Source organism: Chiloscyllium plagiosum, unplaced genomic scaffold (assembly GCF_037043375.1).
Source record: "Chiloscyllium plagiosum isolate Xiang-an unplaced genomic scaffold, Cpla_swu_hap1 HiC_scaffold_39, whole genome shotgun sequence".
Taxonomy (NCBI): Eukaryota; Metazoa; Chordata; class Chondrichthyes; order Orectolobiformes; family Hemiscylliidae; genus Chiloscyllium; species Chiloscyllium plagiosum.
In genome coordinates this window covers 67,129,596-67,145,717 of record NW_028270177.1, presented here as the reverse complement: position 1 = coordinate 67,145,717, position 16,122 = coordinate 67,129,596, and the positions used below count along the sequence as shown (strand labels likewise).

General features: G+C 44.0%; 1 long non-coding RNA gene across 2 annotated transcripts in view; it reads left to right on the top strand.

Moving 5' to 3' along the window:
- Window positions 1-2,313: 2,313 nt before the first annotated feature.
- Window positions 2,314-16,122, top strand: part of LOC148138752 (uncharacterized) — a 30,086-nt gene continuing 16,277 nt past the window's right edge. The window contains exons 1-3 of one of the 2 annotated variants that reach the window (XR_015753757.1): window positions 2,314-2,388; window positions 5,142-5,224; window positions 12,127-12,231. This is a non-coding gene — a long non-coding RNA (uncharacterized LOC148138752). Of the gene's footprint in view, window positions 2,389-4,862; window positions 5,225-12,126; window positions 12,232-16,122 lie in introns of those variants that run through there. The other variant, XR_015753756.1, reaches the window with a different exon arrangement.

Sequence of the window (16,122 nt, the reverse complement as noted above, 5' to 3'; positions counted from 1 at the left end):
TACTCACAATTAAGAGTGATCACTTGGTGCTGTCTGCATAACACAGTACAAAAAGGAATGAACAAAAAAAAACATGATAACCCAAATTCAGAGTCACTAATTCATTGATATTGCATGGGTCCAGCATTTTTAAGTAATCAATTTTTAAAAATAAATGCAGATACATTTACTAACTATATTGGAGTACAGTCAGGTTTCTTACTGAACGGTGACAGGATTGGACAGACTCTGCATGGATTTAAGAGAGGGGAATCATACTTAGCAAATCTACTGAAAGAATCTACAGAGTCGAATATTAAAGAAAGAAATTGCAGGACATTTAGAAAAGCTTATCATTAAACATGGTAGACTGGGTTTTGTGAAAGAGAAACTATATTTGACAAATTTACGACAGTTCATTGAGGAGATAACAAGCACGGCTAATAAAGGGCAATCCAATGATGTTCTGTATTTGGATTTTCAAAATGTAAATGATAAGGTGCTACATAAAAGTTAATTGCACAATTTAGGAGCTCATGTTATCGGGGTAATGCATTGGCATGGGCTGAGGATTGGTTAACCACACTGGCTGTTGGTGAGTCCTTACTTGGAGTACTGTATACAATGTTAGCTCCTATATTTAATAAAGGGTAAACCAACATCGGAGACCATTCAAAAAAGATTCACTTAGCTGCTTTCAGGACGAAAGGGTTGACCTATCAAGAATAGATAAGCAGGGGTGATCTTATGTCAACAAGATTCTGAGGAACTTGACAGGGTAGATGTTGACTAGATCTTCTAGCACCAGTGAAGTCTCAAACCAGGGACATTACATAAGGGAACATTCTTTTTAGAAAAAGTAAAGATTTTTTTCTCTCAGTGAATGGCTAGAATTTTCTCGCCCAAACAATTGTGAAAGTTAAATGTGGGAGGGGAATGGTTGGGTTACTCTTCGGAGGGTTGTTCTGGCTTGTTGGGCTGAAGGGCCTGTTTCTACACAGTAGGGTATCTGTGATTCTATCTCAAATTATTTTAAAAGAGGGCAGATAGATTTTTGAAATGTTGAGGGCTTTGCGGATCAAGCATAAAAGAGATGTTGAGGTCTGGGTTGGCCCAGCCATGATCTGATAGAATGGGGGAACAAGCTAAAGGGATGAATTGTCTACTCCTGCTCCGATTTCTTGAGGCTCCATTTCATGTTTTTTTTTGTTTCCAAAGAAGAGCGTGATACATTGTGCTAAAGACCTCAGATGTGAAAATGGGGTGTTTATGTACTGATTCAGAAGGCATTGATTCATCACTCACACCTATACAGTCATGAGTAGGAAGGCAATTCCCTCCATGAATAAAGGAAATCTACTGCAGAGCTCACACAAAGGGAATTCTTACCCTCAGTAAACTCTCCCATCACATTACCCAACATATCAGCTAAAGCAGGACACACTGCGCATGCTCTAGCCAACAAAGTGACCCCCGCGTGATCGATTCAGCACCAGACCAATGAAAGAACAGTGGGCGAGGCTGGATGACCAAGCGGGATGTTGGTCCTCCAACCAATCAAAGTGACTGAAGGGCGGAGCTAAACTAAACCATGTGATCACCCTCGCGCGCGGCGCAGAGTCGCTGTAATGAATGTTCGGCAAGTTATGGAGAGAAAGGATACGGTAAGGAAAGAAATAAACAGGGAAACGGGAGAAAAACTGTGCTGCTACGAGCGGAGAGGTTTTACAAACAAATTGTGCACGTCGGAAAATCCAAATTTGAACGTCCCAGTCCCGTGTTTGCAGTAAATGAGGAATGGCCTCAGCGCGGCTACAGGCCTGAGTGAGCGCCGCCATCTTTATTTGGGGCAACGATTCACTGGACACGTGCGGAGCCGCCATCTTTGTAGGGGGCAAGGTGCAGCCAGGCGCATGTGCAGCCTTTCTCTGGTATAGAGTCTTTGTGATCATAGCAGCCAATACTGCTCTGATTCAGATCTGGGCTCCCTCATCACCACTTTGTCAATATCTCGCTTCCTCAGTCTCGAACCATAGGTGTATTTTTGGTCTGTTAACTACTGTATTAAAACTTTTTTAGACCCTTTGTAAATGAGTTTTTCACTGCAGCCCAGCCCCTGACCATGTACTGCTCTATTATCAGATTACTTTTTTCTTGAATATTTTTGACAGTCAAGAATTCTTTTTTCCAACAAGCAAGTGTATTTTCCTTCCATTTCTGACTATCAAATTCTGCACCATTTTCATTCCATGTAATCCATTTTGCACTCCCTGAAACATCAACTGTGTTTCTCCTTCCACAGATACCAGTGATCAATGTCAAAGCCCTTTTGCTTGTGGAGAGGGTGATGTTTGACTTTCTTGTACAGCTGCAGTTTGTGTGGTGAAGGTGCTCCGACAATGTGGTTGGGTAAGTGGCATTATAGATTATTCATTCAGCAACAGTGTTGATTTGAAAATAATGTCTAATTCAGCAACAGTTTGTATTTTTATTATCATGCTTATAATTTCACAAAAGTACTCTTGAGAACTTTAGTCATAAGACCAGAGATGGCGATATTAGGTCAGGTGACCAAAAGCATTGCCAAAAAACAGGTTTTGAGGGATGTCTAAAAGGTGGAAAGCAGACCTGTGAGGTTTTGGCTGTGAATTTCAGACTATGCTGCTTCAGCAACTGTAGAAACATCCACACAGGTGAAGTAATGAATTAACAAATGGTTGGGAGTCTTAAAGAAAATGTGTTGTCGAGGTCTCACAGTGTGTGGGGTGCAGGGAGCTAGGGATGATCACAGCCAGGAATTAAATCAAGTGTGAGAATTCTAAATTGAGGGATATTGGCCAGGTGCTGGCAGGTGAGACTAGATTGGGTTGGGGTATCTTGTCGGCATGGACGGGTTGGACCGAAGGCTCTGTTTTCTTGCTGTACATCTCTATGGCTGTATGCTGTTGATTATAATTAGGAGCCTTTTGATGAATCAACAAGCAGAGATTTAGACTTTCTTGAGATTACAGGGAGGTTGAATGTGGGAAGCTGGCCCTGAGTGTGTTTGGAAAATGAAGTCTGGAGATAACACAAGTTGGATGAAAGTATATGAGCTGAGACAAGGATGGAATCAGCTAGAAATAGTGGTCTTGGAGTGGGACTGAGTTATCACACTCACCTCACCTCTGGGATTCAGCTGGTTGTCAGGTTGTGAATCAGAGCGGTAACACAATCGGGAGCTGAGTGGCCCTGGTGGAGCCTAAAGTGAGTGTCACTCAGCTGGCTGTTGCTGAGCAGCTGCTGCTTGGTAGCCCTGTTGATGACATCTTCCATCACTTTTTACTGCTGATCGAGTGTGGACTGATAGATGTAAATTTCCTGGGTTGGATTGCCCTGTGCTTTTGTGTTGAACATGCCTGGGCAATGTTCCACATTGTCCGTAGATGCCAGTGCTGGAGCAGTACTTGGCTCGGTGGGTGGCAAGTTCTGGAGTACAAGCCATCAGTATGATTTCCAGAATATTGGCAAGGCCCGTAGACTTTGCACTACTTAACCATTTCTTGATGTTATTCAAACTTAATCGAACTGGCTTAAAATTCTCATCTGTGATGTTAGAAACCAATGGAGAAGGCTAAGATGGATAATCCCACTTTGCACTTCTGGCTGCAGATTGCTGCAAATGCTGTCATCTTGTCTGGTGCATGGATGTGTGAGGCCTCTCGATCAGTAAGGGTGGGGATATCTGTGATGCTTCCTCCAGTGAGTTGTTTAATTGTCCATCACTGTTCACAACTGGGTGTGGCAGAACTGCAGAGTTCCGATCTGTTCCATTGGATGTAGGATCACTTAGCTTTGTTGCTTGCTGCTGATGCTGTTTGATATGCAGATGGTCCTGTTTGGTAGCTTCACCAGGTTGGCACTTCAGTTTTAAGTCTGCCTGGTGCTGCTCATGGTATGCCCTCCTTTACTGTCCATTGTGATGGGTGAGAGCAGGATTTACAAACCCATGAGATTACAGATTGTGCTGGAGTACAGTTCTGCTGCTGTTGATGTCCCACAGTGCCTCAGAGATATCCAGTTTGAGATCCTACATCTCTTCAAAGTCTGTCCCATTTAGAACGGTGATAGTGCCACTCAACACTGTGGAGGTTTTTCTCAACTTTAAGGCACGACTTTGTCTCCAAAAGGAATGTGTGATGGTCGCTCTTACTGATACTGTCATGGCCAGATGTATCTGCCGCTGGTCAATTCATAACAATGAGATCAAGTATGTTTTACACTCTTGTTGGTTCCCTCACCACCCGCTGCAGACTCAGTTGAGCAGCTATTTCCTTTAGGATCTGACAAGCTCAGTCAGTAATTCTGTTGCAGAGCTAGTCTCGATTGTGGACATTGAAATCCTGTACCCTGAGTACGTTTGACACCATTTTACTTCCTCAGTGCTTCCTCCAAATGTTGTTCAACATGAAGGAGAACTGATCCATCAGCCAAGGGAGGACGGTACGTGGTAATCGGCAGGAGCCATGAGACTCCTGGTCTCCGGAGCCAATGCTGTGTACTCCCAGGGCAAATCCTCCCTGTCTGTACACCACTGTGCCACCACCTCTGCCTGGTCTGTCCTGCCGGTGGGACAGGACATATCCAGAGATTTCAGGAGAAAGTGAACACTGCAGATGCTGGAGATCAGAGTCAAGAGTCTGGTGCTGGAAAAGCACAGCAGGTCAGGCTGATGAAGGGCTTAGGCTCGAGACGCCGATTCTCCTGCTCCTCGGATGCTGCCTGACCTGTTGGGCTTTTCCAGCACCACACTCTCGATATCTCGGGATGGTGATGGTAGTGTCTGGTCATTGTCTGTAAGGGATGATTCCGTGAGTATGAGTATGTCAGGCTGTTCCTTGACTAGTCTGTGAGACAGCTCTCCACATTTTGGCACCAAAAACCATATGTTAGTGAGGAGGACGTTGCACCATTGAGAGGGCTGAATCTGTGGTTGTAATTTCTGGTGCCTTGTTAGTTGCCAACTGGTTCATCCAGTTTCATTCCTGTGTTGAGACTTTGCAGTGATTAATACAGTGAGTAGCTGGCTGGGCCGCTGTCAGGTTGGCAGGATGTTTTTCACCATTGAAAATGGTTCCATGGAGATCAGGAGATTCCTAACACTTTTTTTTACTTGAATTCAGATTCCACCATCTGCCAAGACGGGATTCGAACCAGGACTTCAGTCGTTTGTTTTAATATTCTGGATAAAAGCTAAATACATCAGGTTTGTTAACTCATTTTAAATATCATTAACCCTGGTTTTGTTTCTTTGTAAAACACTGTCCATCATCCTGTCTCCTCCATCCTCCCCTCCAACACGAGTGAGGAGCACATGGAGTTTCTCTGTCACTAAGACTGAGATAATACGATCTGCTGCTTCTCTCCCTCCCACGAGCCCACTGAGTCAAACTGCCTCACGTGGTGTTCCTGGTTTTTGTCCTAAAACTACATCTTTCTCCAGTCTCTTGTCAAGCCTTATCAGAGCTCACCTTTACCCTAATCTCGCTAAACTCATTTTCCAACTCTCTTTCCTCCGCTGCTGCCTCATCATCCCCCTCGCCAATTCATAGATATTGTTCCTTGTTCTCTCTGTTGGTCTTTTCTGGTTATGTCCTTCTCTCCCATTCTGTGAAAAACTAATATTTGACCTCACCGTTGTTGGAAAATCCTGCTCCATCTCCACTCTCCCTTTCCTTTCTGAATTCCTTGCATTTGGTGTCCCTCAACGATCGATCCTTGGTCTCTCCTGTATCTCACGTACATAGTGCCAGGAAGTGATATCGTCCAAAAACACTGTTAGGTTTGACATGTACACTGACGATGCCCAGCTCTCCATCCCCATCATCCCTCTCCATTACTCCACTGTTACTCAGTTATCAAACTGCTTATCACATTCCCACTACTCGATTAGCTTCAATTTCCTCCAATGACACATTGGCACGGTTAAACCCATTGCCTTACCTTTACCTTTCTGCTGAGCCCCTCCCTCCCACTCTGAGACAGAACTCTGAGGCAGAACGATACTTTTCACAATATTGCTGTTATATCTGACCCCAAGATGACCTTCTGATCAGACATCCACACAATCACAACCCCAGGAATTCCAATCTCTTAAACGTTGCTTTTCTCCACCTCACCCCAGCTCCATTGCCACTGAAACCCCTTACCCTCGTCTGTGTCGCCTTAAACCTGAATAAAAAACAGAATCTTTGATTCCGTGACTCGGAATCTGGTTTCAGACTCCCCTCTCAGTATTTACCCTCAGACACATCCTCTTTTTATTTATCCTGTCAAACCCCCTAAGAATTCCATCTGTCTCAATGAGATCACCTCTCTTTCTCCAAAATCCAGTGAGTAGAGTCCCAACCTTTTCAGTCTTTATTTAAAAGATAATCCCTCCAATCCAGGGATCATCTCATTGAATCTTCCCTGAAATGCCTCCAATAAAGTGACACATTTCCTGATCTAAAGGGACCAAAACTGCTCTCATTACTGCAGATATGGGGGTCTCACCAGCACTTCCACACGGTACTCTCAGGTATACACTCCAAACTCTAATACTGAGAACCTTTGAAACAAAACGTTCCATTCCTCTTCCTGCTTCCCTGTTGTAACTGTGTGGTAGCTTTCTGTGTTTCCTGCACAATTACCCCGGTCCCTTTGTGGTGCAGCTTTCTACAGTTTCCACCATTTAAATAATACTTTGTTCTTTTATTATCTCCTCCAAAATGAACAACTTCCCATTTTCCCAAGTTACACCCCATCTGGCAACTTGTTGCTCCCTTCTCCTGTGCATCTCTCTCTTTTCATAATCCTCTTAGACCTTTACAGTTATGCCTTTTCTAGAAGATATCTCCCCTTCCCATTCTTCCAGACATTTACTGGGAGCACTGGGCAGTGGGAAACAGAGAGAGTTGCTATCTTTTTAGGGATACGCTTTGGAGTGATTTGAGAGGATCTTTCTACCCATTGGCCAGGATGGAGACAACTTGCCCATCGTTAGGCATTAGCCTTTCACACCCATGTCTTACTGATGAGGCAGAGCGGCAGCACGGAATGAAAGAAAAGAAAGTAATTCTTGTTCCCCATATCTCACTGACGCTTGGATCATTTTCTCCAATGTGTCAAAGAACTGCTGTGTTCAGTCACATGAGATCTCAAGTTGGAATCTCCTAGAAACCCACAGATTTCCCCCTGAGTTGAGTGCTGTTGTCCTCAAGGATAATGTGTACAGTCATCCTGGGCCACGAGGAGGGGATAGTGTGGGTTTCTAACTTGGACTGATAGTGACAGATTTTATAAACTTGTATTTCAGGGTATTACTGGTTGACATTCAGATGGTAATCTCAGTAAGTATTCTGCTAAACTCTGATTGAATTACTCAGTATATCAGGATCTGGATATTTGCATTGTGTGTGTGAGTATTGTGTTCCAGATCAATCCCATTTGCTGCTTAAAAATTCTCCTTTGAATCATCGCATTCGCTCAAAAGGTCTCCCCAAACCTTCAAAGTGTCATGTAATCCTTTTATGATGACCTGATGAGTGTAAGGTCTATTATTCGAATGTGTAAGTTTTGTATAAGGATGTCTCAGAGAGGGAGCAGAATATTCTTAAAGGGGAGAATAATCATTTTGAGGAGAGGCTGTTGTTTAATGGTATCAATGACATAGGAATAGAAGAGTTCACATTATTGGATCATTTGAGTCTCTTGTGGGGTAGAATTGACCTCCATCAGAAGGATGGATTGTACCTGCACTGGAAAGGAAGAGTTGCTAGTGCTATTCATGAGGCATTAGACCAGTGAAGAAATGTGGGGAAACCGAAAGAGAAAGTGAGGACGAGCGAAGTCTGAGGCTGGTACAATTCAGACGTCAAACAGTCAAGGCAGGCAAAGGCATGGCAGAGAACGAGGTAGGACTGAGCAGTTACACTGCATTTATTTCAATGCAGGAGGCCCGATAGGTCAGGCAGATGAGCTCAGGGCATAGGTTTGAACATGGCAATGGGATAGTATAGCAATTACAAAGGCATGACTTAATGATGGATAGGACTAGCAGCTTAATGTTCCAGTGTATAGATGCTATAGCAAAGATAGAAAGGGGGCAACAGAGCAGGGGGAGTGGTATTTTTGATTAGGGATAACATTACAGCTGGGCTTCAAGAGGGTATTCCAGGGAGTACATCGAGGCAAGTTATACAGGTGGAACTGAGAAATAAGAAAAGGATGATCTCCTTACTGGGATTGTACTATTGAACCCTCCTCACCCCTTCCCCAATAGTCAGCAGGGAATTGAGAAGCAAATTTACAAAGACATCACTTATCTGTAAGAATAGTATGGTTGTATACAAGACTTGACCTTTTTTATTCATTCACAGGATGAGGGTGTCACTGGCTGGGCCCAAAGGGCAGTAAAGAGTTAACCACATTGCTGTGGGTCTGGAGTCACATGTAGGTCAGACCTGTTAAGAATGGCAGATTCCTCCCCTGAAGGATATTAGTGAATCTGATGGGATTTTTTTTTCCTCGCAACAATCGACAATGGATTCATAGTCTTTCATAGATTCCTAATTCCAAATTTTTATCGAATTCACATTCCACCAACTGCTATGGCAGGATTCACACCCAGGGCTCCAGAACGTTATCTGGGTATCTGGATTATCCGTTTAGCCAAAATATCACTCGGCCATTTGGCAGGGTGAGTGACTGAGGTATCCGTAGGACAGCACATCAGCACCAAAATTCCCATGGTCTCTGCGGAACATAGAAAGGGCTGGGGAGGGAAATATATTCGAGGTGGTGGGGTCTGACTGTAGGTAGCGGAAATGGCGCTTTATCTGGTGATAACTGGGGTGGCAACTGAGGACCGGTGGATTATATTCTTCTTGTGTTTGGAGGGCTGATGTAAAGGCGAAGGTGCAGGAAGTGGAGGATATGCATTGAAGGGCATTGTTGATCACGTGGAAGGGAGATGTGGTGCTTGAAGTAGGAAACCTTTTCTGGGATGTCCTGGAGTGGAATTGCTTCTCCTGGGACCACATATGGCAGAAGCAGAGGAACTGAGAGTACAGGATCACGTTTTTACTGAATATACTCGAGGGTAATCAGGAGAACAAAAAGGGGACATGACATATCTCTAGGAAATAGTTTAAGGAGAATCCAAAGAGATTCTTCAAATACATTAAGGATAAAATAATAACCAGGCAGAGAATAGGACACCTTAAAGATCAAGAAGGCCATCTATGGAACAACAGGAAGTGGGAGAGATACTATGCTATTCTGTTCGAGAGAGTTTGGAGAAATAATAGTGATAGCTTGAAAAGTGCCCATATTACAGAGGAGGTGGTACTGGATGTCTTAAATCGTAGCAAGGTGTATCCCAGAAATTTGTGGAAAGCTAGGAAAGTGATAGCAGTGCTCCTCCCTGAGATATTTATATCATCGTTTATGACAGGTGAGGTGTTGGAAGATGTGTGCCATTATTTTAAAAAGTAGTAAGGAAAGGCCAGGGAGCAAGAGGACAGTCACTCTGACGTCAGTGGCAGGCAAGTTGTTGGAAGGGATTCTGAGGGATAGGATTTACATGTATTTGGAAAGACGAGGAATGATTAGTGATAGTCAACGTGGGAAATTTTGTGTGTGGGAAATTCTCTCTCTCTAACTTGATTGAGTTTTTTTAAAGGCAGACTGTGGACGTTGTCTGTATGGACACTGAGCAGACTGGTTAGCAAGGTTAGATAACATTGAATGTTGGGAGAACCAGACATTTGGATACAAAACTGGCTTGAAGGTAGGCGGCGGAGGGTTGATTTGTGGACTGGAGGCCTGTGAGCAGCTGTGTGCTGCAGGAATGGATATGGGGTCCTTAAATAAATGACTTGGATGTGAATATGAGGGATGGTCAGTAGGTTTACAGAAGACACCAAAATTGGAGGTGTAGTGGACAGTGAAGAAGGTTAGTTCAGAATACAACAGGATCTTGATCAGATGGGCCATTGGAGCAAGGAATGGCAGATGGAGTTCAATTTAGATAAGTATGAGCTGTTGTATTTTGGAAAGGCAAATCAGGGCTGGACGTATGCACTTAATGGTAAAATCCTGGGGAGTGTTGCTGAACAAAGAAACCATGGTGTGCAGGTTAATTGTTCCTTGAAAGTGGTGTTGCAGGTAGGGAGGCGAGTGAAGGTTGCGTTTGGTACACTTAATTTCTTTTGGTCAATGCATTGAATACAGAAGCTGGGGCGTTATATTGTGGCTGGACAGGACATTGATTAAGCCATTCAGGAATTCTGTTTTAAGTTCAAAATTCCCTGTTTTGGGAAGGTTGTTGTGAATCTTGAAAGAGTTCAGACAAGATTTACAACAATTTTGCCAGGGTTGGAGGATTTGAGCTAAAGGGAGAGGCTGAATAGGGTGGGGTTAATTTCCCTGGTGAGTCAAAGACCGAGAGGTGATTTTACGGAGATTTATAAAATCACGAGGGGCATGGATATGGTGAACAACCGGAGTCTTTTCCCCCCAGGTTAGATGGGTCCAAACAAGAGCACACGGGCTTAAGTTGAGAGGGCAAAAATTTAAAAGGAATCTAAGGGGCCACGTGTTCAAGCTGAGCGTGATGTATGTGTGGAATGAGCTGCCAGATGAAGTAGTGGAGGCTGATAGAATTACAACATTTAAAAGGCATCCGATTGGGTACATGAATAGGAAGGGTTTCGAATGATACGGACCAATAGCTGGCAAACGGGACTCCATTAGTTTAGGATTCCTAGTTGGCATGGACCAATTGGACCAAAGGTCTGTTTCTGTGCTGTACATCTGACACTAATAAATGAAAATAAGATGTGTTCCTCTTTTGTGGAGAGCTAGCAGAAGCACAGATAATTATCCTTGGAGCTGAGAATGTTAAGCAATGATTTCGACCAGATGCAGATTTGTTTCCAATGTATTTAATTTGCAGAGAGAGAGAGGAATTGTTAACAACGTCATAATTTTAGTAACTATTTTCAAGTAATTGGCAACTAATGCAGGGTGAATATGTGAACATTATTTTATTCAGTAAATTCTGAGCATCTGGAACAGTCTGAATGGCAGCTGGACACAGATTCAGCAGTTATTCATAAATAGATTTGGAATTTTACTTTTTAAGCAAAGGTTTGGGGGGCTAAGGGCAAATGGGAGGGGAGTTGGGACAGATTTGCAGCATCTCCAGAGGGAGAGAGTATAGCCCCAATGGGCTGAATAGCCCCCAGCCCCAAGCTCTGTGATACTGCCCCATTCACTGTGAATGATGAAGCTCATCCGAGGGCAGAGAGGGAGGATACCACCACTCACCTCACAATGGGCCTCAGGTGATTGATGTCAGCGCAGGCCAACAGGAGGCAGAGGGTGGGACTGGAACACGAGGCAGTACCAGTTTATCTTCCAACCAATCGGAGTGAACGAGGGTATCCTTAAGGCTAGAATGAAAGAAAGGCACATGTAGCAGAGATTTGAGAAACTGGAGGAGATTAGAGATAGGGAGCGTTTTGTGGCTGGAGAGGAATCATATGAATAAGGAAGAGTTGTGAAGCTGGATGAGGTGACAGTGATCGGGAGAGTTGTGAGGATGGAGGAATTTGGAGACAGTGATAATGAGAGTCCTAATGTTATACAGCAAGGAAACAGGCCCTGTGGTCCAACCAGTCCATGCCGACCATAATTCCAAACTAAACTAATTGTACCTGCCTCCGTTTAGTCCACATCCATCCAAATATTTCCTATTTGCGTACTTATCTGAATGTCTTTTAAATATCGTAATTGTATTCACAACTACCACTTCCTCTGGAAGTTCATTCCACACGTGTAATTTTAAAAAAAAAAATCCCTAATGTCTTTTCTCTAATCTTTCTCATCTCTTCTCAAAATGAATGCACCCGAATTTTGAACTCCCCTCTCTCCCAGCCATTCACCTTTATCTACACTCTTCACGATTGCATAAACCTTTTAATAAGGTCACCCCTCAACCTCCTAAACTCCAGTGAAAAAAGTCCCACCCTTTCCTGATAACACAATCCCTCCATTCCCATTAATATTCCAGTAAATCTCTTCTGAACCTGCTCTGATTTAATGATATCCTTCCTATAACAGCACAACCAGAGCTGGGTTTAGAAATCCAGAAGAGGCCTCGCCAACATCCTGAACAACCTCAACATAACGTCCCAATTCCTATACTCAAAGGTGTGAAAAATGAAGGTAAGTGTGCTTGAACACTTTCTTAACCACCCTGTCTACATGTAACACGAACTTCAAACACGTGAAGCCCTCGGTCTCTTTGTTCCATATCACTACTCAACGCCTTACTTGTAATGAGTGTAAGTCCTGCCTTTGTTTGTTTTATCAAGATGTAATATTTTGCATTTATTCCAATCCAAAAATCCTTTGATTATAAAGGCAGTAGGAGTATAATTAAGAGGGAAATCAGGAGGCAAAAAGGGGACGTGAGATAGCTTTGGAAAATAGGGTTAAGGATAATCCAAAAGGCTTTTATAAATACATGAAGAACAAAAGGCTAACTAGGGAGAAAATAGAGACCCTCAAAGATCAGCAAGGTAGCCATTGTGTGGAGCTGCAGGCGATGGGTGAGAGAGGGAAACAAGTATTTTGTATCAGTGTTTACTGTGGAGAAGTGCATGTGAGATATAGATAGTGGGGAAATAAATGGTGATATCTTGAAAAAAAAGTCCATATTACAGAGAAGGAGGAGGTGCTGGATGAGTGGCTAAGGAGCTGGTGCAGGGGAAAAGGATTCACATTTTTGGATCATTGTGATCAACTCTGGGGTAGAATTGACCTGCGTAAGAAGGATGGATTGTACCTGATTTGGAAGGTGTCTAATATCGAGGCAGGGAGATTTGTTAATGCTACTCGGGAGGCAGTAAATCAGTGAGGAGTAGGTGTGATCGCAAATAGCTAGTGAGAAAAGAGATATCTCTGAGGCTGGTACAGTTCAGAAGGCAAATAGTCATTGCAGGCAAGGGCAAGACACAGAACAAGGTGGGATTTAGCAGTTACACTGCATTTATTTCAATGCAAGAGGCCTGACAGGGAGGGCAAATGAGCTCAGGGTATGGTTTTGAACATGACACTGGGATATCATGGGTATTATAGAAAGGACTGGCAGCTTAATGTTTCCGGGTATAGATGCTATAGGAAGAATAGAAAAGAGGACAAGAGGAGGGGGAGTGGCATTTTTGATTAGGGACAGCATTAAGATTGTGCTTAGGGAGGACATGCCTGGGAGTACGTCCAGTGAAGTTATTTGGGTGGAACTGGGAAATAAGGAAGGGATGATCTCCTTATTGGGGTTGTCTGCGTGGGTTTCATCTGGGTGCTCTGGTTTCCTCCCACAGTGCAAAGATATGCTGGGTAAGTTCGATTATCCAGGCTGAATTGCCACAGTGTTCATGGATGTGTAGGTTGGTTGGTTATCCTGGCTGAATTGCCCACAGTGTTTAGGGATGTGTAGGTTGGGTGGATTATCCTGGCTGAATTGCCCACAGTGTTTAGGGATGTGCAGGTTGGGTGGATTGTCCAGGCTGAATTGCCCACAGTGTTCAAGGATGTTCATGTTGGGTGGATTATGCAGGCTGAATTGCCCATAGTGGTCAGGGATGTGCAGGATGGCCCTGGGAAATGCAACGTTGCAGGGGGAGGTTAGGCGACTCTGAGGGTCAGTGTCAGTGTGATGAGATGAATGGTCTTATTCCACACTGTCGGGATTCTCTGATAATTCTACTAGTTTTAAAATAGTTCCAGAAAATAATAGACCAGATCTAAAAGTTAAGGTTCTAAATTAGACAAAGGCCAATTTTCACAGCACAAGGCAAGCACTTTCAAAATTTATTTGCGGGAGGTTATTCCCAGGGAAAGGGACGGCTGGAAAGTGGGAACATAAGAACATAAGGAATAAGAGCAGGAGTAAGCCATCTGGCCCCTCAAGCCTGCTCTGCCATCCACAAGATCAGGGCTGATCTGTTCATGGCCTCAGCTCCACATTCCTGCTCTCTCACCATAACCCTTAATTCTTTTCCTGTTCACAAATCTACATTTTGCCTTAAAGGCATTCAAGTTGATAACGTCAAATGCTGCACTCGGCAGGGAATTCCACAGATTCACAACCCTTTACCTGAAGAAGCTCCGCCTGAACTCAGTCCTAAATCTGCTCCCCTTATTTTGAGGTTATGCTCTAGTTTCACCCGTCCCCAGTGTAAATAACCTCCCTGCTTCTGTCTTATCTACTTCCTTCAAAGTTTTATTTTTTCCTCTCCAACCTCCCATTCTTCTAAATTACAATGACGATAGAACCAGTTTTCTCAATCTCTCCACATACGCCAACCCACTCAATTCCCAACTCAAGCTAGTGAACCTCCTGTGCCAGTACATCCTTGCTAATGTAAGGGGACCAAACCTGTACACAGTTCTCCAGGTGTGGCCTCCCCAGCACACTGTATAGCTGCAGCATAACCATCCCTCTAGCAATGAAGGACAATATTCCCTTCACTGTCTTAATTACCTGCTGCACCTGCAAACCAACTTCCTGTGATTCATGCACAAGGACACCCAGCTCCCTCTGTACAGCAGCCTGCTGCAATTTTTCACCAGTTCGTCATCAGTTTGCTGTTAGTCCAACTAAAATGGATAACCTCACATTTCCCAACATTGTCCTCCATCCACCAGATCCTTACCCACTCACTTAACCTATCTGTATCCCTGTGCAGACTGACAGTGGTCTCTACAGACATTGCTCTACCTCATCTTTGTATCAAATGTGAACTCTGACACCGTACACTTGGTCCTCAACTCCAAAACATTTGTGTAAATTATAAACCGTTGTAGTGCCAAAAGTAATCCAAACACCCATTTATCCCCGTTCTTTATTTTTTGTTGGTTAACCGATCCTGTATCAATGATAATACATTACCCACAATGCCGTGCATCTTTACCTTATACAGCAGCCTTTGTGTGGCAACTTGTCGAGTACCTTCTAGAAATCCAGATACACCACATCCACCGAGTACCCCATGTCCAACGTGCTCGTCGTATCTTCAAATAATTCCAGTAAATGCGTTATACATGACCTACCTTCCATGAATCCATGCTGTGTCTGCTCAATGAGACAATTTCTACCCAGATATCTCACCACTACTTCTTTGAGAGATTCAAGCATTTTCTCCGCTACAGAAGTTAAACTAACGGGTCCTTTTTGAAAAATAGTGGCACCACATTTGTAGCTTCCATTCTGTCAAAACCATCCCAGAATCCAACAAATTTTAGTGGATTATTACGAGTTGTATTTGCTATTTCCCCCCCACCCCCGCCATCTCCTTTTTCCCTGGGTGCATTCTTTTTAGATTAGATTACTTACAGTGTGGAAACAGGCCCTTCGGCCCAACAAGTCCACACCGACCCGCCGAAGCGTAACCCACCCAGACCCATTCCCCTATATTTACCCCTTCATCTAACACTACGGGCAATTTAGCATGGCCAATTTGCCTAACCTGCACATTTTTTGGATTGTGGGAGGAAACCGGAGCACCCGGAGGAAACCCACGGGGAGAACGTGCAAACTCCACACAGTCAGTCGCCTGAGGCGGGAATTGAACTCGGGTCTCTGGCGCTGTGAGGCAACAGTGTTAACCACTGTGCCACCGTGCCGCCCACAGCCTAAAGGTAGATGGACCAGGAGACCCATCTACCTTTAGGCTGTTATCTTTCCCAACATTACCTCTTTACTGGGAATGATTGCTTCTCTGTCCTCATCTGCCATTGCCTCCATAGGCCTGCGACAATGCGAGGACATAGACAGTATGTTCCTGTTAAGGCCAAGGCTGATAGGTGTAGAGAATGCTGCCTGTCGAGAGAAATTGTGGGCCTGGTCAAGAAAGTGAAGGAGGGATATGGCAGGTACAGACAGCTGAGTTTGTGTGAATCCCTAGAGGAGTATAGGGGCAGTAGGAGTATACTCGAGGTAAACCAGGAGGGCAAAAAGGGGACATGAGATAGCATTAGGAAATAGGTTTAAGGAGAATCCAAAGTGTTTGTACAAATACACTAAGGACAAGCGAGTAACCAGGCAGAGAATAG